The sequence below is a fragment of the Mustela erminea genome, chromosome 21 (assembly GCF_009829155.1).
Source record: "Mustela erminea isolate mMusErm1 chromosome 21, mMusErm1.Pri, whole genome shotgun sequence".
Lineage (NCBI taxonomy): Eukaryota > Metazoa > Chordata > Mammalia > Carnivora > Mustelidae > Mustela > Mustela erminea.
The window spans coordinates 19,968,927-19,991,507 of NC_045634.1; the positions used below are offsets into that span (position 1 = coordinate 19,968,927).

The 22,581-nt window shown below is 34.9% G+C and overlaps 1 protein-coding gene across 8 annotated transcripts in view; it reads left to right on the forward strand.

The window, feature by feature from the left end:
- The window catches only part of SGCZ (sarcoglycan zeta), a 1,085,895-nt gene that overhangs the window by 593,773 nt on the left and 469,541 nt on the right, over nt 1-22,581 (forward strand). The window contains exon 1 of one of the 8 annotated variants that reach the window (XM_032329035.1): nt 9,127-9,188. The exons of the other annotated variants lie outside the window; for them this stretch is intronic. The gene's annotated coding sequence lies outside the window, so the exon portion shown is untranslated. Of the gene's footprint in view, nt 1-9,126; nt 9,189-22,581 lie in introns of those variants that run through there. 8 annotated transcript variants of the gene reach the window in all.

A 22,581-nucleotide genomic window follows, 5' to 3' on the forward strand; every position in this document is an offset into this window, starting at 1 on the left:
CTCTCTCTCACTGTCTCTCTCTCAAGTAAATAAATAAAATCTTAAAAAAAAAAAAAAGAAAACCATATTTCTTGACCAATTAAAATTTATTCTTTATATCTTGTAAGAAATCCTTCCTGATTTTCCTAAACAATAGAAGTTGTTCTCTCTTTAACTCCTGTATCATTTTTTCTTGATCTCTTGTTTGTAGATGAAGGAAATGATTACTTCTCATCCTATATTATTCTTGCTTATTTATTAATCTTTTTTGTCCTAGAAGATGTTAATTGACTTGATATCCATCCTTCTTGGATTCCAGGAACGCATAACACAAGGTACTCCTTGAATGGAATAGAGATATGCAAATACTCAATTCTTATGGTGTGGTAGTACATTTTTTTTTCTTTTTAAAGATTTTATTTATTTATCAGACAGAGATCACAGACAGGCAGAGAGGCAGGCAGAGAGAGAGAGAGGAGGAAGCAGGTTCTCTACTGAGGAGAGAGCCTGATGTGGGGCTTGGTATCAGGACGTTGGGATCATGACCTGAGCTGAAGGCAGAGGCTTTAACCCACTGAGCCACCTAGGTGCCCTGTGTGGTAGTACATTTTTACCAAACAATGCTCCTCATGTGTTTGGGAAGTCCGTTTTTCCTACAGGGTTATGCATGAAGTTATATCAATTCCATTGAGCAATGACATGGCCACTGTAACCATCAGACAGCTCTTACATCTGGGCAAAAGGAATCACAGATGTCAAGAAAGAATAGTAGACTGATTTTAAGTTGGTTTTAAATTACATCAGGTCCAAATTCAGTTGGGAAAATTGTGGAATATTTCTTCCTTGCCTCAATTTCCACACATACAAAATGTGAAGTTGGATAATTAATTTCAAAATATATAAATATATATCTTCCATTTGCATATTCCATTGCACAGAATAGACTACAGTGTGTATTTTTTAACTGTTCTCTTCTTAGGAACATTTACAATTATGCTTTGTTAGAACTACTTCTGCCCCTTCAACTTTAAATCAAATAATGGTACTATGCATAATAATAGTATTTATTAAGGTTTTGGGATTAGTTATAATTCTTCAGTTTTACAAAAAATTTTGAAGAAAAAAATTTGAAGTTTAAAGAGATCAAGTGACTTGCTCAACATTTCCCTGTGAATGATTGGCCATGCCAGTCTTGGTGAAACTCATGTTATTATCATGTTATTATCAAGTTTTGTCTTTTGTCTATTCATTATTTAAATATTTATACATGCACAGACACATTACATGCATACATCCTGTATATAAAGTCATGGTATTACCACCTAATTTTCTAAACATCTTTGTTTAAATCCAAGAGGCACCAAGAAAGATTTGACTCATGAAGTTGTCTATAAAATTGACAGGGGAGAAGTGGATATCATTTTGAGTCTCTACAAGCTTGATGAGTAAATCTATTCATAACGCAGTATCTTTGGCAAACCTAACTGGCAAAACTACTTCCTGGATTATTTTATTAGTGTTTTGGGCAGGTAAAAAAGAAGAGGTGTTTTTTTTTTTTTTTTTTTAGATTTTTATTTATTTATTTGACAGACAGAGATCACAAGTAGGCAGAGAGGCAGGCAGAGAGAGAGAGAGGAGGAAGCAGGCTCCCTGCTGAGCAGAGAGCCCGATGTGGGACTCGATCCCAGGACCCTGAGATCATGACCTGAGCCAAAGGCAGAGGCTTAATCCACTGAGCCACCCAGGCGCCCCCCCCCCCTTTTTTTTTTTTTCCTGATTCAGTTTCATTGACTTAGGGACTATACTTAGGATTCAACATTGCCTAAAAATCAGTGACTAAGATACTACTAAAATGACAAACCGAGATGAAGTATAAGATCTTCCTACTAGGCTGATTGTGTGTATCTTACATCTTTCTATGGATAGCTCCAAGACTTAAGATACACTGGTAGAATATTTTCATTTTGTGGCTAATTAAAATGATATGGACAGAAAATTAATAAAAACATAAACAAATTGTAGCCATATCTTAAAATGGATTGTTTACAGTGCTAAGTAGCTAAAAGCCTACTCTTTTGACTGAAGTGTAACTGATGAGCAGCCTGTTTGATATTTTGAAAGTCTTCTGCATTTATAATCTGAGAACAGATTGCGTTTGACTCCCTTCTTACTGTTTGTTGTTGCTTTTTTTATTGTTTTTTTTAAACTACATATGCAAATGTAGGTGGCTTCATTTTATCATATTCATTGCATGTATTCTATAATGTTTCCTATTCTTTTTAATTCTGAAATATTGTTTATTAAAGATCATGACGTTTCAAAGAAAATCTTGCTATATCCTCTGTTAAAGTTTCATTTGAACTCCATTATCATTTAGCAATCTTATAAGTCTCATACGAAATGATGGCATTTTCTGTAACACACAAATGATATATTTAACGGATTTCATAGATTAATGCTAATTCCTATTTTTAAGAATTGCTTTCTCAATTATAACCAAATGAGTAATAAAAATCAATGTTTGTTTTGTTTGATTCAGGTAAGAATTAGGTAAAGAAAATTTATAGAAAATCTGGTGTTCTAAACTGTGTATTTTAGCAAATTTGTTCTACATGGTATAAAAATAAGACCTTGTATAATCTGCAATTTAAGCAGGTAATTACCATTATCAGATAACTTTATTTGCCCTGACAAAATTTTCTCTTTTTCATTATCTCCTATCTTGATAATGTTTGATAGAATTGGATCTCTAAGGAAATATGAAAAAAATATATAAATTATTTAGACATAGTATTATATATAATGTTTCAAATATAAATATTTAAAATAGAGTAATAAACAGTATTTTTCTGGTACAGCTGTAATCTTCCACCTGGCTATACCATATTGATCACAGTCGTTCAACTTTCAGAGGTACTTCATTGATAGCTTTGCTTTTGCTTAACAACAAACACATTACTTTGTATTTATGAGGGCTTATCTGGATTTTGTTCTTCATCTGAAAAAAATTAAATGAAAGCAACCCTGTAGTTGCTTCACTATTGCTTGGTTGCCTGAGTATGATTTAAGTTCTCTTTGGGGGAATATTTGTGGTTTCCTAGTATATGGAATGGAAAATCATTTGATTCTTTTGGGGCTTTTTGTTTTTGTTTTTGTTTTGTTTTTTGCATTGAATCCTCTTTTCTATTTTCTGGCAGTAAACATTTTAATTAATCCCTACCTATCAAATACCAAGAAAAATATGCACTTTTTTGGTAACTATTAAACTAATCTTCTTTCATTAATTTCAGTACAATTATATTTTCAAGTTCAGAGAAGGCACCTTATATGTTTTTCATAAAATCATCTTCAGGGTGAGAATAAAACCTTACAGACTACTGGAATATTCTAAAAGATTGTTTTGTTTGTTGGTTTTTGTTTTTCCTTGCTTCATGTCAACTCTTAACAATTACGAATATTGCAACCTTTAGGGGGATATAATCAGCATAATACAGGAGTCCTAATATATTAAAGTAGTACAGTAGTGCTACAATAAAAATATGAAGAAAATACAAAGGAGACTAGGAATTAACTCATTTTCAGAACTTGAAAAAAAATTAGATATTTTAAATTTTTATTCATTCAGATATTTTGTTCAATATTTGTGGAGCTATAGTTGAATAATACTAGTCTAAATACAAACATAAAGACTAGAACAGGGGTGCCTGAGTGACTCAGTGGATTAAGGTGCTGCCTTTGGCTCAGGGCATGATCTCAGGGTCCTGGCATGGAGCCACACATTGGGCTCTCTCTCAGCAAGGAGCCTGCTTCCCCTCTCTCTCTGCCTGACTCTCCTACTTGTGATCTTTCTCTCTGTTAAATAAATAAATAAGATTAAAAAAAAATAAAATAAAACAGAACTTGTGTGTAAGAAAACCTGTGCATGTATAAATTGGTGGAGTATTGTTTGTCACTTAGCATTGGGTTTTGGTGCTCTAGGAATGTTAATACATGTAGATTTAGTTCAATTACATTTTTTTTTAAATGTTATTTATTCATTTGACAGAGAGTGAGAGAGCACAAGCAGGGGGAGCTGCAGAGGGAAAGGGAGAAGCAGACTCCCTGCTGAGCAGGGAGCCAGACGTGTAACTTGATCCTGAGACACTGGGCTGGTGTCCTGAGCTAAAGGCAGACACTTAACCCACCAACCGACCCATGCACCCCTAATTCAATTCATTTTAATTGCTCTTTTATTCTGTCTTTCAATATACTGGTTTTTATATATACATTTCTCTATTAACATTTATGAGCTTTTAAAAATATTTTAGTATTACAAGAGGATCCTGTGAGAATGTTTTATTCTTTATCATTTCTGGGGTTTCTGTAGGATATATAAGGGAAATTTCTGGGATAAAAAGCATGCACATCTTATGTTTAACAGGTATTTTCATAATTGTTTTCCAAAGTGAGATACCAATTCATACTCCCACTAGTAGTTTTTGAGAATACCTATTTTTGGGAGATATAAGGAAGCCGTATTTTCTACAAACTTGATATTCCTAATAACTTTAAGTTAACTGCACATGTGGGTCTATTTCTGGAATTTCTGTCAATATTGCAATGGTCTGTTTTTCTACTCTTGAATCTCCACCACCCAAATTGAATATAGCTTTATAATAAATTTTGATATCTGGTAGGGTAAATGCTGCTCTTACTCTTTCAAAACATTTTATTTTCTCCCCTTCACTCATTAATATGTACTTATTTCCATTTGAAACATAAAACAAGCTTATCATAATCAAAACTAGAAAAATGTTTCACCTGATAAGGATGCAATCATATTCTGAGAAAACAAAGTTATTTTTTATAAATATACCTGCAAACTATCCTCTTTTACATTAAAATAATCTTCTCTATTTCATTTCTTGTCATGTTTTGATATGTTCGTTCTTAAATTATTTTCATATTTTTCTCTGCTGCTTAAGTTTCTTCAGAGACACTTTATAAGTTTTGCTTTCTTGTTCTTTTTCTTTTCCTTGCCTAAAATGCCACCATTCTGGCATGTTTTTCATTTCTTAAACTCTTAAAGGTTATATAAAGTAAAGGTTATGTAAAGAAGCATCAAATGCTTCTGCAAAGCTACCTGTTATCCTGTTAGAGAGTAACATTCCCTCTATCAAGTTCCTGGAGCATGTGTTACTCACATGGAACTTACCAAATGTTCTTGGGCTGCTGCTTTAAGACCCATAGCTCCCCTAAGCTTCAAGAAGTAAGCACCTCCCTCCTCTTCCCTGCAGTGTATGCATGGATCCTCCATGTAAATTTCCTACACTTTATCTTAGCCAAAAGGCTGAGAAGTGATCCCATGTAAATTTCCTTACAATCATCCAGTGTCTGCTCATTTCTTATAGTTCAAGGAAATGCAGCTTTGCAGAGCTAGCCCATTTAGTTTATGGAGAACCTAGTGAGTAAACTTCTTTTTCTTTCTTAAAGTGTTTTTCAAATATTCATCACTTCCTACAAACTTCATGAATTTTTCCCATATTCATACACCAGATATGCTGTGTGTTGAATATTATGTTGTAAATTGACTCACTATCTCTACTTAACCTTATTTTTAAAGAAATTTTTAAATTGAATACAGTAAATTGGAAACCAGTCTCACCTGCCAAAAGATAACAGGAGAGATATGGCCATTTTTCACCTGCCATAAGGTAAACAGGAAAGGTGAATATAATAACAACAACAGTGAAAAACAGTTATTACATCCCAACTAGAGAGATACTGTTTAGATGAAAACTTTTCTGATTTTTTTTTTCCCCCGAAGGGTGACTAGAAATTAGTAATGTGCTTACTAGCATAAAAAAGACTTTCCTTGTAACTGCTAAGAAGACTTGGAAGCACGTACACACAAGAATAGATTTCTCTGTAAGTGAGTCAAAGATGTTTAATGTCATGTTTCTTTACTATATGAAATGACTACTTACCACTTAAGACAATTTTCCTACCACCAGTGTAGATCTCACATTAGGAGAAGCCTGGATTATATTCATTTACTTATTAGTTTATGGATATGAAAGAGAGCATAGTGTATATTTAAAGGTATTTAAAATGTTTTATGAGGTGCTTGGGATGCTCTGTTGGTTAAATGTCCTACTCTTGATTTCTGCTCAGGTTGTGATCTCAGGGTCCTGAGATTGAGCCCCTTAGTCTGGCTCTGCACTCAACAGAGAGTCTGCTTCTCTTTCTCTCCCTCTGCTCTTGCCCACTGCTCAGGCGTGTACTCTTTCTCTCTAAAATACAGAAATGAGGAACACCTGGGTGGCTCAGTCAGTCAAGCCTCTGCCTTTGGCTCGGGTCATATTCTGGGAGTCTCAGGATGGATCCCCACATCCGGCTCCCTACTCAGCGGGGACATTCTCCCTCTGACCCTCCCTCTGTCCTGCTCTTTCTCATTCAGATAAATAAATACAATAATAAATAAAACAAAATAAAATAAAATACAGAAATAAATCTTTAAAAAATAAATAAAAATAAAATGTTTTGCATGTAATAGGTATTAAGTAAATATTTGTTGGGGAAGTAATCTGATGTAGTTAAGCAGTTAAAAACATCAACAAAATCTGCCATATCAATCCATAAAACCTTGACCCAAAAATCAATGTTTTACTTATTTGAGGAACTGTGAATATGTTGACTTTTTGGTACTTCAGATTATTAATTACTAAAGTGGGACTTGTAAGATAACTTTTATAGAGTTAGCTGTGTTATGAATAAACAGGGTAACCTACGTGAAAGACTGACTCAGTGTTTGGCCTATAGGCAGTATGGTGTCTGCTGAGAAAATGAATTCCGGATCAGAAAAGCGTCTTATATTTCTTGTCCTTATCAACTCTTGCACCCTCTAGCTCTTGGAGAAATTTCCTAACACTTGTGGGTGTCGTCTTCCTTATCATATTAAAAAAAAGGATAATAAGCACAGCGTTCTTTTCTGGGTTGAAGTTAGGATTAAATGAGTTAACTGGACACTTGTGTCTGGCACATGATAATCTCTGTGCTGTCCTTGCTGTTAGTATTATTCTTAATTTCCTTTCTTCCCTTCGAATGAAGGATCTTATAGTGTTAAAATGTGCAGTGCTTTTTAAACAGAAAAGGGATCTTTTTCATTGTTATAGAAAGTAATTTGGGTAAGTGTGAATAAAAATCAATTACATCATTTTGCTTCATTTTCAGATTAAATAGGAGCACTTAGTCTTTTAGTTTAGGAATATAACCAAACATCAACTGGGCATAAATATATCTGGTAGGGAGCATGAAAGTACTGTTAAAATGCAAAAGTCTGCAGATGGTACTAGAACAAGCACTAATTTCACCTAAGTACTGTATCATGGAAGTAATCTAGAATAAGCACTTTGTAGTTTATCATTAAATCTGTATAATGTTTCAAGTGGATTTTGATATGCAGATCTTCACTTATTCAAATAAAAATTTTAAAGTGTTTTAAATACTTAGATGATTTTTATTATTGCTTCTTTTCTTATTCATCCTAATGTAGTGTGTATAATAATTAAATAAGTGAATAAACAAATAAGCAAAATATCAAGGATCACATTGGCTATTAATATATTCAGTTATTCTTAGAACTAGCAATTGACATGGTTTTAAACAATTTTGTTTTATATTCATCTAGTTAAACTCCCCGTCTGTACTGTTTCTTGATTGTAAAATGGGTGTTTTTAAACCATTTGAATGCAATTTGTAAAGGTCACCAATTCATAATATGGCCAAGGCCTTTTCAGATCACCGTGTTGAGGTCTAAATTATATATCATGGCCTGGAATACAGCTCTCCAGAGCTCTGGAGAAAATGCAGTTTAAAAAAAAATAATTTTATAAAATGCAATCAGAAAACAATTTACACAGTGGGAGAATCTGAAATCACGTCTCTGGGCAAACTCTAGAGAAATTACTTTGGTGTCACAACAGAGGAGGTGCAGGGATGGGAACACAACGGAGAGCTCTGTGGGGCCAGCTGGTTTCCTGTCCTATGGACAGGTATTCATAAGTGTAGGAGAAGAAAAATAATTTTCCATCTACCCTTTTGAGTTCTTGGCTGAGGCTCCTGTAATAAAGGACAGATTAACAACAACAAAACCCAATAGGCAGAAGTTTATTAACATGTTTTCCTCATTTATACATAAGGGATAACTAGGGAAAAGTGAGTAACCCAAACAGATGGCTTAGAATTCAGACTTAAATGCCATCTTAATAGGAAAAGGGGAGTGTAATGTAGGCCTCTTAGGAGAGAGAAAATTACTTTTAGCAAAGATGAATGGGCCCTTAGAAGAATAGATGGGAAGTGTAATAGTTTGTGGCAACATGTGTCTGAGTGTGGTGTCAACTTCTATCCTCCTTAGGTGTTATAGGAGTCAGCCCTTCCTGACGGATGATACTCCCAGGGAGAGGATTTATGACAAGGGAGTTTCTTTTCGAGAATGTCTTTAGGCAAATAAGAGGAGTTCAGAGAAATCCTCCCCTTTCATTTGCTGGTTTTCGACTGCCTAAGGTCAATGTATCAAGATGCCAAAGTGGCATCTTTTGATGTGGCATATTTTGCAATCTTTCATGGAATACACTGTTTTCTTGGTTTGGATATAGCAGAATTAATACAATAAATAATATTTAAAATCACTTTTTATATATCCATGAAGATTAGAGACAGCCTCCCTATGTGAAAAGAAAAGCATTTCTTTTCTTTCCTTTAGTCTTTGTAAAATTATTTTGTTTTGCATAGGTAACCACTTTTCCATGACTTCTTTTTCCACTTCTGTTCACTTCAATATATTAACCAATTGGGAATTTTTTTTCAGTTTCAAATCACTAAGTACAAATGAAGAAAAACCCCAACTTTTAAAAGCTCATGAAAGCAGCTAAGACACAGGGGCTGAAAGTGGGTTCTAGAAGATAGCCTCTCGGGTCATTTAATTTACTATTATTTGATTTGTTATCAACAAACAATTGGGTATTTAGTTACAGCTCTAAATTCTGTAGGTATCCATTTTTTAGCATTTTATCGATTTAATAATTTTAAAAAATCAGTAAAAGCAAAAATACCAACTTTCTTCATAAATTCTAAAATTATGTAATTTTTTTCATAGAAAATATAGTCATTGTCATATGGTGAGGTAAAGAAGGAAAAGCTGTAAGAATCAATACATACTTATATTTTAGGTAAGTTATACATTGCATTCTTTAATCTTTAAATGTTTCAAAGGTAGGTTAGTTTACTGTCAATTTTTAGATAAGGAAATGACTCAAATACATGATTAGAGTGTCATAAATAGTATATGGTGAGAATACTGTCGAAATTTAAAACTTCATGAATGTAATCCTCTGACCTTGTTGAAGAACACACACCTCAGAAATGAAGAAAGAAGAACAAATTCATTCAATCAGATCGTCTTGAAAACCTGCTGCCTGCATGACAGTATTATTGGACAAATGGTGGCTACATAATAATTATTTATTCAAAAATGCTTTATGCACCTATTTTTCTCCTTCAGGGGGTTGTAGCAATAAACAGCTCAAAGTCCCTGTCCTCATATGGCATCTATTTTAGGGGAAGTGACACAAAATAAACAGATGGATATTTAATTTACCACTAAGTAGAGATAAGTTCATGAAGATAAAGGAATCAGGGAGAGGGAAGTAAGATGGAAGGGTACTGAGTTATTTTATATGACACAGTTACAGAATGCCTAGATGGAAAAAAAATATATATATATATTTGAGTAGAAAACAAACTTCCCAGTGCTCTGTGGAACCCTGCCTCTACTATGTCTCTGACTTCACTTAGTTTGATCTGTCTACCCCTGCCTCCCTGCTAGACCCAGAACATGGCAGTCAAGTTCTTTCCTCTCTGTCTGGAAAGCTATTATCCTGGTGGATGCATAGCTCCCCCCTTCATGTGCTTATGGACATTTCTCAAAACGTGGGTTTCCAGTGAGGCTTTAACAGGCTATCCTGTCTAAATGGCAGCACACATTTTCATTATTCTCCATCCTTCCATTATTTGGCTTTTTACTACTCTCTCACTGTTTTAGTTATTTTTGCTTGCTCTTTGTTTGTGACCAGCTTGCGAATATAAATCCCATGAGGTCAGGAATTTTTGTCTTCCCTTCTGCGTGGATAGCTTCTAGAAAAATGCCTTGTGTATAGAAGGTGTTAAACTAAATTCATTTGATATATAAATAAATACAATAATTATGCTATCAGAACATGTTCCCTGAAACTAAGCAGTAGAGGCAAGAATTAAGGCAGAAGCTGGAAATCTTTAAAGTAGTCTTGCCATGACATGATAAATGCTGACAACGAGAACTGATACAAACAGACATATTTGAAAAAATATGATATAAAGGTGGAACTACATGCCCCCCCAAAAGAGACATAATATATAAGTATCATTAGATTTTTAGGGTTTTTTTTAGCTATAATAACTTAAAATATTGTGTCACTGTCAATAGAATAGTGACACAATGATGGCATTAGAATTAGAAATATGTTTTCAAGGACTGTTTTCTCAAAAAGCCCCAACCACCAACCCCAAGGTTTCATCTAGTCCAATAAAGGACATAAAATAGCTACAGCTTTTCCAGTTAACAAATAGAAAAAAAAGACATATCTTGGATTGTATAATAATATTTTGAATTATAAAATATAAGTCCATACTCTCACTGCACTCCCTAAATATGTTTCTAATTGTATGAATTATATGCTTTCTACATAAGTTCATCCATTCTTAGAGTCAACAAATATTTATTGAATTATTTAATGAAGCTCATGGATATAGCAGTAATACACTAAATGGTACCATCATGATTCCCAAAGTGCTCCCTTTCCTCAATTAAAGTAAAAATCAATTTGGTTTTAGCTGAATCAACAATAGAATCACCAGCAAAATGCCTAGCATGGAATAGGTATTCAACAAAAGTGCCATTAATCTTTTTGTATCATTTATAACATACCTGTGTTTGTTGGTGACTATAAAAAAATTTTTTCTGGTGACTATAAAAAATTTTTAGGTGCTAAGGTGACTATAAAAATTTTTAAGCAAAGGAGTTTATAATCTTGTGAGTTTAAAGGAGAAAAAATAATTTTACCTCTTACCTAGGAGTTCTTGGCTAAGGATCCTGTCATTAAAACAGATTAATAGGAAAAAAAAAAAAAACCAGAATTTTATTGACATGTATACCTCATTCATACGTGGGAAATGGGGAAAAATTAGTAACCCAAAGAGGTGTCTTAGAATTCTGACTTAAATACCAGCTTAATAAGGAATGTGGAGTGGAATATAGGTCTCTCAGAGGTGAGGAAATCATTTTTAGGAAAGATGAATGAGCCCTTAGAAAAATAAATGGGAGGAGTGATAGTTTGTGATAGAGTATATCTGGGTGTGGTGTTGAGTTCTATTCTCCCCTGTAACAAGAGTCAGTCCTACCTGGTTGATGAAATTCCTGGGGATGGCACTAATGACAAAAGAGTTTCTTTTGGAGGGTCTCACTTTCGACAGACAAAGCTTGTTCAGAGAAATCCTCCTGTATTTGCTATTTCCAAGTGCCTACACCTAAAAATAGTCAATATGTCAAAGTAACCCACTTTGGGGTGGCATGGTCCACTACTTCTTCATAAGCTAAGATAAGAAACAACCATAAAACAACAGAAAAGAGAGGGATATATAGATAGATCAATAGATACCCATACACACACACACATACATACATGCATACATATCTTGGAAAATATGTATATGTCCTCCACAAGGCTTCTCAGGTAACAACAGCTAGCCAGTGTTCTTGCTTAGTTTCTTAACACTAGTACTGAAAAAGGCTGATTTGTTGCATATAAAGCAAAAGGAAATAATGTTACCAGTTCTCTTTTTTTCAATTTCCATCTATGGTGGCAAGACAGGTTAATACTCATGATGTATGTGTGCCCATCCAAGGTTAGTATGAGTAATGATGGAGGAAGCATTCATTTCTTCTCCTGGCCTATGTTTTCCTATATGGCCCCTCTTAAGATTCAACAGGGAGAGAGGTGTACGTTCAGGGGCAGGTCTCAGCGGGCCAACTCTCCAGCCTCTTCTATACTGGCACCACTTAATGATGACTTTTCAGGCTTCTTTTTATGTCCCTCCTTCATGTCATCAGATACTGAACTGGTCTACATTTCCTCTCTGCCTCCTACAAAAGTGGGCCTTACCTTTTATTTTACTTTTTAAAACCTAAAAAATTCAGAGAGTTGAAGCCCAATTATTGGCTCAGCTGCTTTATCTTTATTTAGGTAGTCAACATTTAGTTATGCTGGGGAAAAAAAAAAAAACTTGGTTAAATTATACTGATCTTTAAAATGTCATCTGTGTTTGATTCATTTAAAGCAGAACATTCTAAAACAAAACATATTTTTAATGACTCTGTACTTTACCTTATATCCAAAAGTGAGAAAACCCTGAGCAGAACATATTTCCTAGGAGTTTATTACAAATTAGAAAATTCTACATCAAAACAGATTTGACTATACTGTATCTATTTTAATCTGATTAAAAGTAACTAAAGTTGTCAAAGTGGAATAAAAAAGACTTTCAAAAGAGTATTTTGAAATTTGTTTGCAGGGTTTTTCATAAACAATGGTGCTTTCAAATCCATCATCAGGGCCATAGAAGCCATACTTTATTTTTCTTGTTCTCATTAAGTTTTTCTACTTGCTATAAAATACAAGCCAATAACCCTTCGTCTTTCTCTGATTCTCTTTCTTCCTATTCTTTAAACCTGTTTTTCTATTGATCCTTATTGGTTTAAATAGTGTGGGCTCTCCACCTGCCCAGTTAAGCTCCCCAGCTGTGTTTCTGGCGAATTTGTTTGTCCTTAAAGATTTTTCCTTTTGCTCCTGCTGTGTATGTGTAGCAGTGCTTCCCAGCAGGCCTCTCATGCTTGCAGTCTTAGGGTAAATGGTGCTCCTGACTGTCTATGTTGTTTTATCTCTATGTTGATATACCTGAGTAGGCAAAAGGCTTCTCAGCTTCCTTCACAGTTGCTCTAATGGATAGATTTTATTTTTATTATTATTATTTTATTATTGTTAATATCACGTGAGGGGATCTGAGAATTGAGTTACTTAGATGTTAGGAACCTCAATCTAAGTCTATGCCTAAATAAATGCCCAAAACGGTGATTGACTTTGCATCCAATTAAATACTAAAGATGTATTTCCTATATAAAAGCATATGATTTGGGGATGCATAAAGGATGTAAAATAAGCTCAGAAAGACCATTGGGTCACTGAAAAATATCCTTGTCAATGTCTACGTTTTTATAGAACTTTTATTCATCTGGGGATGTGTTTCTCTTTTAATGCCTGTTCAGGTTCCTTTTTTTTCTTTCAGGGTTGGCTAGAATCCTCTTCTATTTCCTATCTCAAGAGGCAGCCCATTTGACTCAGATAGCTTTTATCATTCTTGAAATTCAGTTGCTAGGCTGCTTCTTTTCCAGGTTGTAAAAACGGACTACCACGTTTTCCATAAACCAACTGGAAAAAAAAAAAAATCCTTTCCAAAGGGACATTTTTTCTCAAGTAGCAAATTTTAACTATCACCATATTGGAATATGCCTTTGAGAATTAAATGTCATAGGTAGGGAGAAGTTTAAATTGCCATGGTAAGTGGACTTTACTGTATTGTTTTCAATCTCTCTCAACATTAGTAGCTGTTTAGAGACTCATTTTCTGGGAACAGGAAATAAAATGCCTTTCTGCTTTGTCAAGTTCACACCATATAATCTGAACACTTCAAACATTTTGTTTTGAATATGAGATTCCAATCATGTCTTTTTTTTTTTGTAGTTTGTTTGTTTGTTTTAATTTAGCCAACTGAATATGAAAGGCAATATTAATACCTCAGCATTTTATTTTTTATTTGTTTTTTTTTTATTAAAACTATTTCTTTTTAAATTTTTTATAAACATATAATATATTTTTATCCCCAGGGGTACAGGTCTGTGAATCACCAGGTTTACACACTTCACAGCACTCACCAAAGCACATACCCTCCCCAATGTCCATAATCCCACACCCCTTCTCCCAACCTCCGTCCCCCAGCAACCCTCAGTTTGTTTTGTGAGATTAAGAGTCACTTATGGTTTGTCTCCCTCCCAATCCCATCTTGTTTCATTGATTCTTCTCCTACCCGCTTAAGCCCCCATGTTGCATCACCACTTCCTCATCCCAATCATGTCTTTTGAAATTAATTCTAATATACTCATATAGCTCTTGAGTAGGTGGCCACTAGCTAAGAGGTAGAAAACAAAGTGTTTTTTTTTAAAGATTTTATTTATTTATTTGACAGACAGAGATCACAAGTAGGCAGAGAGACAGGCAGAGAGAGAGGAAGGGAAGCAGGCTCCCTGCTGAGCAGAGAGCCCGATGTGGGGCTTGATCCCAGGACCCTGGGATCATGACCTGAGCCGAAGGCAGAGGCTTTAACCCACTGAGCCACCCAGGTGCCCCCCCCAAAAAGTTTTAAAATGAGTATTTTTACCATTTAAAATGAAAAGGACATTTCAACATCCTACTTTGATGGCCCCATATTGCTCTTATATAAGTCAATGTAATATTCATTTGAGAGCTCAGGAATCTGGGGCAGAGAAAGTCTAATCTAAGTGACTTGCCCTAGGATGCACAGAATGGAATGGCTGGGCTGGGCTGGGATTGCAACTTGGCACATAAAATCTGAGACCGCATTTAGTTGAGTGTGCTCCATTCCTTATCTGAGCAAATAAGAGACAATTGTAGTGTTAAATCTAAGATGATCAATACTTAAAGAAAAGTGACACCAACATGATTTACCACTTCTCCTAGAAATAAGCTACTCCCATTGAGCAGGTTAAGAGGTTTTGGAACCAAGATTCAATTTTTATGGTTACAAGGCTATTGCATATTGGTACTTGAGTATACTGAATACTAGCTCCAGAATCAAAAATCAAAAGCAATTTTTCAAATTTTCTAGCTTACTTTCTCAGAGATGTATGTTTTATGTTCATATTTCCCATAACAGGGACACCGGGGACAGGTCTGAGCAGAAATTAGATGCTCAATTTATATTCTGATTTTAAGGAATCAAATTAGTGAGGGAAATCAATAAATAATTTGCCATTTCCTTCCAGTCTTGGTGCTTACATCTCTGCATTATATCCAGTGTTTATGTGAATAGTATTATAAAATCATTACATGTGATATTTTAAAAAAACAGTCATATCAGATAGATCACTTCCAATATAAAATTGGGTTCTCTTTATGGCTGTATCATCAGATTGACAATTTAGTGGCAAAATCTAAACTGGAGATAAAGTGATCAATCTTGAACTAACTTTTAATGTCCTCAAGCACTGCAGTGTTTGATGGTCCTTTTTCTATATTTGGTAAAACTCAGATTTTAAAGAGCTATGTCCCACAGCTCACCTCCATGTTTCCCAGTTCTTACTCCCATTTTTAAGTTGTTCAAACTCTCTCCCTTTAATGGTCATGAGGATACAAACATGGTAGGATCACTCAGTTATCCTTTCTGACAATATTTTTCCCTTACAAGACATAAAATGGGGCATTCCATTAGTAGCTTTTATTTTTACCCTTAATTATAACCACCAACAATGGAAAACAATTACCTTATGCATTGTACTCTTGCTTAGCACCTTCTTTTCTTCCTCTGTTCTCAAATATTAGTAGAGGTCAAATTTTCTTTAGCCTTCCCTGTCTATACAGAAAGATACCATGTCTAATAATTTTATTTATAGATGCCCTCCTATTTCCACTGCCAATTTTAGAAAATAAATGCTAAAACCTCTCTTAAAGAGGGCAAAGACTATTGGGGTTGGCAAGGAGAGGTTCGATCTTCTACACACACATACATTCTAGGTACCATACATTAAAATCCAAGTGGAGCAAGTTTGTGGTCATGGAGCTTCTGAAAAAGTGTTCTGTGAAGGAAGGAAGTGAACCTTGGTGCAACATGCCCCATGCCAGCTGCCTGCAGACTTGAACCACAGCACAGCTGCTGTCAGTTAAAAAAATTAAAAATATTGAAAAATTCCCAAGGTCTAATTCTATTTGCCCATGTATCTTTCATTTAACCTCCTAAAATCATGCTGCATATTTTATTCACATTATCAGGATTTTTGTAAGTATGTTTTTTTATAAAGAAAGTGCAAAGTCCAAATTTAAATAAGCCCTTTCCTGAATTACATGAAAATACAGGTAAATGCATTTACCTTAATGTGCTAATAGCTGTCTTAATCCAAGAAGGCTGAGGTGTTCTTTGGTATTAACTAAAAATGACTAGCTGTTATAAATTGTTTGGTCCTAAAAATGCTTTGTAGACAAGAAATATAGCATGAAGAGGCACGTGGGTGGCTCAATTGGTGAAGCTCAGGTCATAATCCCAGGGTCCCTGGATTGAGGCTGCATCCGACTGCCTGCTCAGCAGGGGAGTCTGCTTCTCCCTCTCCCTCTGCTGCTCCCCGTGTGTGCGCTCGCTCTCTCTCTCTCTCTCTCTCTCTCTTGCTGTCTCAAATAAAAAGTAAAAATTAAAAAAATATATATAACATAAAATTGAATGACAAAGCTTAAGATGAATAAGGTCTTAATTATTTTATTGAGCGACCAGGAGGAGTGAGTCTGCACAACCTTGAAAACCAAAAGAATTGCAAAGAAAGTATTGTGAAGTAGGATGTTGAATTTATATTGCAGAAATAGAGAGGACTAAGCCAGAATGACATTTCAGTGTGGTGATGTTTTCTCTCAGGAAATCATGATCTTCTCTCTCTCTCTTAGGAAATCTACTTTGCTGATCTCGGAAAATAAGTATCTCTGCAAGTGTACATTTGTTTGATAGATTCCTTTAGAATCACAATATCATTTAGTGGACCAGTTTTCTATTTTACTTACAGAATTTTCAGAATGCCTAGGGAACCAAGGTATTTCAGAATATTTTTAATACTTGAAAATGGATCAATATTTAACATTTTAGGCAAAGGTTGTAAAAGGTACAAATCTATGACAATTTGCTTAATCTCTTAGAGTACATTGTTACTCTTCTTTGCTAGTACTACTACTGTCCTGTAACAGCTACTGAAAGGTTTTGTGATTTAAAACAAACAAACAAACAAACAAACAAACAAAAACCACCAATAACCAAAAAACATAAAATCCAGTCAAGAAATGGGCAGAAGACATGAACAGACATTTCTCTAAAGAAGATATATAAATGGCCAACAGACACATGAAGAAATGCTCAACATAACTTGGCATCAAAGAAATAGAAATCAAAACCACAATGAGATAGAACCAGTAAAAATGGCTACAGGAAATAACAGATGCTGGCAAGGATGTGGAGAAGGGGGGAACCCTCTTACACTGCTGGTGGGAATGCAAGCTGGTGTAGCCATCCTGGAAAACAGTGTGGTGGTTCCTCAAAAAGTTAAAAATAAAGCTACCCTGTGATCTGGCAATTGCACTACTAGGTATTTACCTAAAGGATACAAATGTAGTGATCTGAAGGGGCACCTCAATGTTTATAGCAGCAATGTCGACAATAGCCAAAATATGGGAAAAGCCCACATGTCTGCCCAGATGTCCACTGACAGATGAATGGCTAAAGAAGATCGTGTGTGTATGTGTGTGTGTGTGTGTGTGTGTGTGAGAGAGAGAGAGAGAGAGAGAGATGGACTATTACTCAGCCATCAAAAATAATGAAATCTTGCTGTTTGCAATGACATGGAGGGAACTAGAGGGTGTTACACTAAGTGAAATAAGTCAGTAAGAAAAAGACAAATATCATATTGTTTCACTCATATTTGGAATTTAAAAAACAAAAACAAAACTGAAGAACACAGGGGATGGGAAGGAAAAATAAAATAAGATGGGCACTTATATGGAGGCAAACCATAAGAGACTCTTGATCATAGGAAACTGAGGGTTGCTGGAGGGGAGGTAGGGGGGATGGGGTAACTGAGTGATGGTCATTATGGGGGGCACTTGATGGAATGAGCAGTGGGTGTGCTATACAACTAATGAATCACTAAGTTCTATCTTTGAAACTAATATTATACTATACATTAATTAAATGGAATTTAAATACAATTTTATTTTAAAAAATGAAAAGAAAACAGTCTGTGAGATTTAAGAAAAAATGAAGTTTTTTAAAAGAAAACCCTACCCTTGTCTTTTTGCACTTTGGATACTCTGTTTTGTGATGAGGAAGGTATATAAATTAAGCTCATCTTTAAGAAAACAACATTGTGGGCACCTGGGTAGCTCAGTCGGTTAAGTGTCTGCCTTTGGCTCAGGTCATGATCCCAAAGTCCTGGGAGTCTTGCACCAGGCTACTTGCTCTGTGGGGAGCCTGCTTCTCCCTCTGCCTCTGCTTTTCTTCTTTGTCTCTCATGAATAAATAAATAAAATCTTAAAAGAAGAAAAGAAAATACCACTGAATTTCTTGAGGTGATAAAAATAGTGCAATTAGGGGGCTCTGGGTGGCTTAGTGGGTTAAAGCCTCTGCCTTCGACTCAGGTCATGATCCCAGCCTCCTGGGTTCGAGCCCCACATCAGGCTCTCTGCTCAGCAGGGAGACAGCTTCACTTTCTCTCTGCCTACTTGCGATCTCTGTCAAATAAATAAATAAATAAAATCTTAAAAAAATAGTGCAATTAAATAAATTTTTTATGTGTCCTAGATAGCATTTTCTCTGACCTTTTTGTTATCCTATTTGCTTTACAAAGTTGTTAGTGGCATTTGATATATGTAGAGAATTTCTATTGCTTTACCAAAAATCTTACTGCTCGAAAGACCATTTTCTTTGTAATTTGTATTCATTTTATTTTAGAGATTTAACTAAGTTCTCATTTCTTTTCTAAAACACATTAATTTCACCTTCATGTCTAAGTATAATTAGTAGAAATAGAATATTTGAGAAAGAACTTTGCTTTAATGTGAGATGAAAGGCAATGCATGATCTAAATAGTCCCAGCTTTTGTGCCTTTTCACAGAGGAGCTACACAAGGCAAAATCTTCTACCTGCCAATCAGGCATAGCCAGGCTTCTGCTCTCTCATGCCCTTCTTCTACAACCGTGTGCTTCCTTTTCTTATGCCTTCCTTATTCTTACTTTCAATGGTGGTTGTCCTTAGATTCCTTCTATCTTCTTCTTCTAATATATTTTCTGCTTTGCAATCATAACTGCTGTTAGGATTATAAGATCTCCACCAAATCCTCAGGCAAAGTAAATTCCCATAGCATACGGTCATCTGTTGTAACATATTACACAGTAGTTAATATGTTGTATATCACCCCTTGAAATAGGAATCTCATTCAAGACTAAGGATTGAGGCTAGTATCAAGGAAACATGAAATATTTACCTTATGACATTTAACAGGTAATTCTTTATATCATGAAAGAATGTGCTCTTTATCATCTAGTATTATTAGCACTTCTAATTCATTTAGAATTCTGATTTAACATATGCAAGGATTTTTATTATATGGAGCATAATGCTCTTCATAAAAAATTTGAAAGTTTAGTAGTGCATTAAGATAATTTTTTGTTTGTTTGATTTCCTTTTATTTTTTTTTCAGTGTTCCAAAATTTGTTGTTTATGCGCCACACCCAGTACTCCATGCAATACATGCTCTCCATAATACCCATCACCAGGCTCATCCAACCCCTCATCACCCCCTTCCAAAACCCTCAGTTTGTGTTAAGGTAATTTAAAGCTAAAGCTCTAAAATTAAAACAGATTGGGAAAAAGCCAAAAAAATTTGGGGTATTTGCATTTATCAATATGCAGTTCCACATTTTATTTAGAAGAGGATTGACTCAATAAATACTATAACTTATACTCTTAAGTTACATATTTTACATAACATATATGGGCATCCCTCAGAAATATGGTAGGTTCTATTCCAGACTGCCACAATAAAGCAAATATTTTGATAAAGTGAGTTAAATAAATTTTTCAGTTTACCAGTGCATATAAAAATTATTTTATATTATACTGTAGTCTACTAATTGTGCATTAACATGTTTAACAGAATAATGTGCATACCTTAATTAAAAATACTTTATTGCTCTAATATGCTAAACATCATCTGAGCTTACCATGAAATGTAATCTTTTTGCTGGTGAAAGATCATGCCTCAAAGTTGATGGCTGCTGACTGGTCATGATGGTGGTTACTGAAGACTGGGTTGGCACGTTCTTAAAACAAGACAACAGAGAAGCCTTTTGCATCCATTGACTCTTCCTTTTACAAGTGATTTCTCTGTAGGGTGGAGGACTATTTTTTTAGCATTTTACCCACAGTAAAACTTCTTTCAAAATTGAAGTCAGTCCTCACAAAGTCTGCTGCTGCTTTATCAACTAAATTATATAATATTCTAAATCCTTTGTTGTCATTGCAACAATCTTCACAGTCTCTTCACCAGGAACAGATTTCATCTCAAGAAACCACTTTCTTTGCTCATCCTTAAGAAACAACCCCTCATCCGTTCACGTTTGATCATGAGATTGTAGCAATTCAGTCCCATCTTTAGGCTCCACTTCTCATTCTCGTTCCCTTGCTGTTTCCACAACTGTAGCTACTCCCTCCATCGAACTCATGAACCCCTCAAACCCATGAGGGTTAAATCAACTTCTTCCAAGCTCCTGTTCATATTGATATTGTGACTTCTTCCCATGAATCATGAATGTTCTTAATGGCATTTAGAATGGTGAATCCTTTCTGGGTTTTCAATTTGTTTTGCCCAGATCCATCAGGAGAATCACTGTCTATAACACTTAGCCTTATGAAATGTATTTCTTAAATAATATGACTTGGAAGTCAAATGACTCATTTAATCATGGGCTGAAGAGTGGATGTTGTGTTAATAGGCATGAAAACATCTTTAATCTGGTTTTACATCTCCATCAAAGCATTTGAATGACCAAGTGCATTGGCAATGAACAGTAATATTTGGAAAATAATCTTTTTGTCAGCAGTGGTTCTCAACAATGGACTTAAAATAGTCACTAAATCATGTTATAAATATATATGCCATCTCCAGGCTTTGTTGCTCCATTTACAGAGTATATGCAGAATAGATTTAACATAATTCTTTAGGGCTCTAGGATTTTTGGAATTGATAAATGAGCATTGGCTTCAACTTAAAGTCACCAGCTGCATTAGCCCCTAACAAGAGAGTCAATCTCCCTTGAAGCTTTGAAGCCAGACTTCCCTCTAGTTATGAAAATCCTAAATAGTGTCTTTTTCCAACAGAAGGCTATTTCATCTACATTGAAAAATCTGTTGCTGAGTGTAGCCACCCTCATGAGTTATCATAGTTAGGTCTTCCAGGTAACTTGCTACAGCTTCTACATAAGCACTTGCTGCTTTGTCTTGCACTTTTATGTTTTGGAAATGGCTTTTTATTTAAACCTCATGACCCACCCTTGATCACTTCCGGCTTTTCTTCTGCAGCTTCCTCACCTCTATTGGCCTCCAGAGAATTGAAGAAAGTTAGAGCCTTTCTCTGGATTAGGCTTTGGCTTAAGGGGATGTTGTGGCCGCTCTGATATTTTTATCTGGACCACTAAGACTTTCTCCATATCAACAATAAGGCTGTTTTGCTTTCTTAACCTTAGTCTGTTTACTGGAATAGCACTTTTAATTTCCTTCAAGAACTGTTTCTTTGCATTCACATCTTGGCTAACTGTTTGGCCCAAGAAGATGGGCCCTCCTTACCAAGCTTAGTCATTTCTAGCTTTTGATTTAAAGTGAAACATGCAACTCTTCCTTTTATTTGAATACTTAGTGACCATTACAGGGTTTTTCCTTTAAGTTTTTTTTTTTTTTTAAGTTCCTGTTAACATAAAGTGTAATACTAGTTTCAGGTGTACAATAAATATAGTAATTTAACAATTCCGTACAGTACCTGATGCTTATCCCCGCAAGTCACTGCAGAGTTTTTGATTGGCCTAATTTCAATATTGTTGTGTCTCAGGTAAAAGACAGGATGGGAAAGGAGAGAGAGGGTGAAGGGCCATGGTGTGAAACAGTCAAAGCGCAAACAAATGTCAGTAAAGCCACCACCTTACATAAGTGTGGTTCGTGGTGCCCCCCCTCACCAAAATTATTAGTAACATCAAAGATCACTGATCACAGATCACCATGAAAAATATAATGGAAAAATCTTAAAATGTTGTGAAAATTACTAAAATGTGACAGAGAGATACAAAATGAACAAATGCCATTGGAAAAATGGCACTGATAGACTTGCTTGACTCAAGGTTGCCACAAATCTTCAATTTGTCAATAATGCAGTACCTGTAAAGCACAATACAATGAGATATGCCTGTATTTTATATTACTTGACAGATAATTTTTAATTCTATTGATGTTGCTTTTATTTTGGTATATTTATTTAGCATGATTTCTCTTCTTGTATTGTTTAATTGACATGAACAATAAAAGAAATCTGATGAAATCTAAAGAGAAAAAACTAAACTAAAAAACTTATTGCCTTGTAGAAAATTATATTTTGTAAAAATT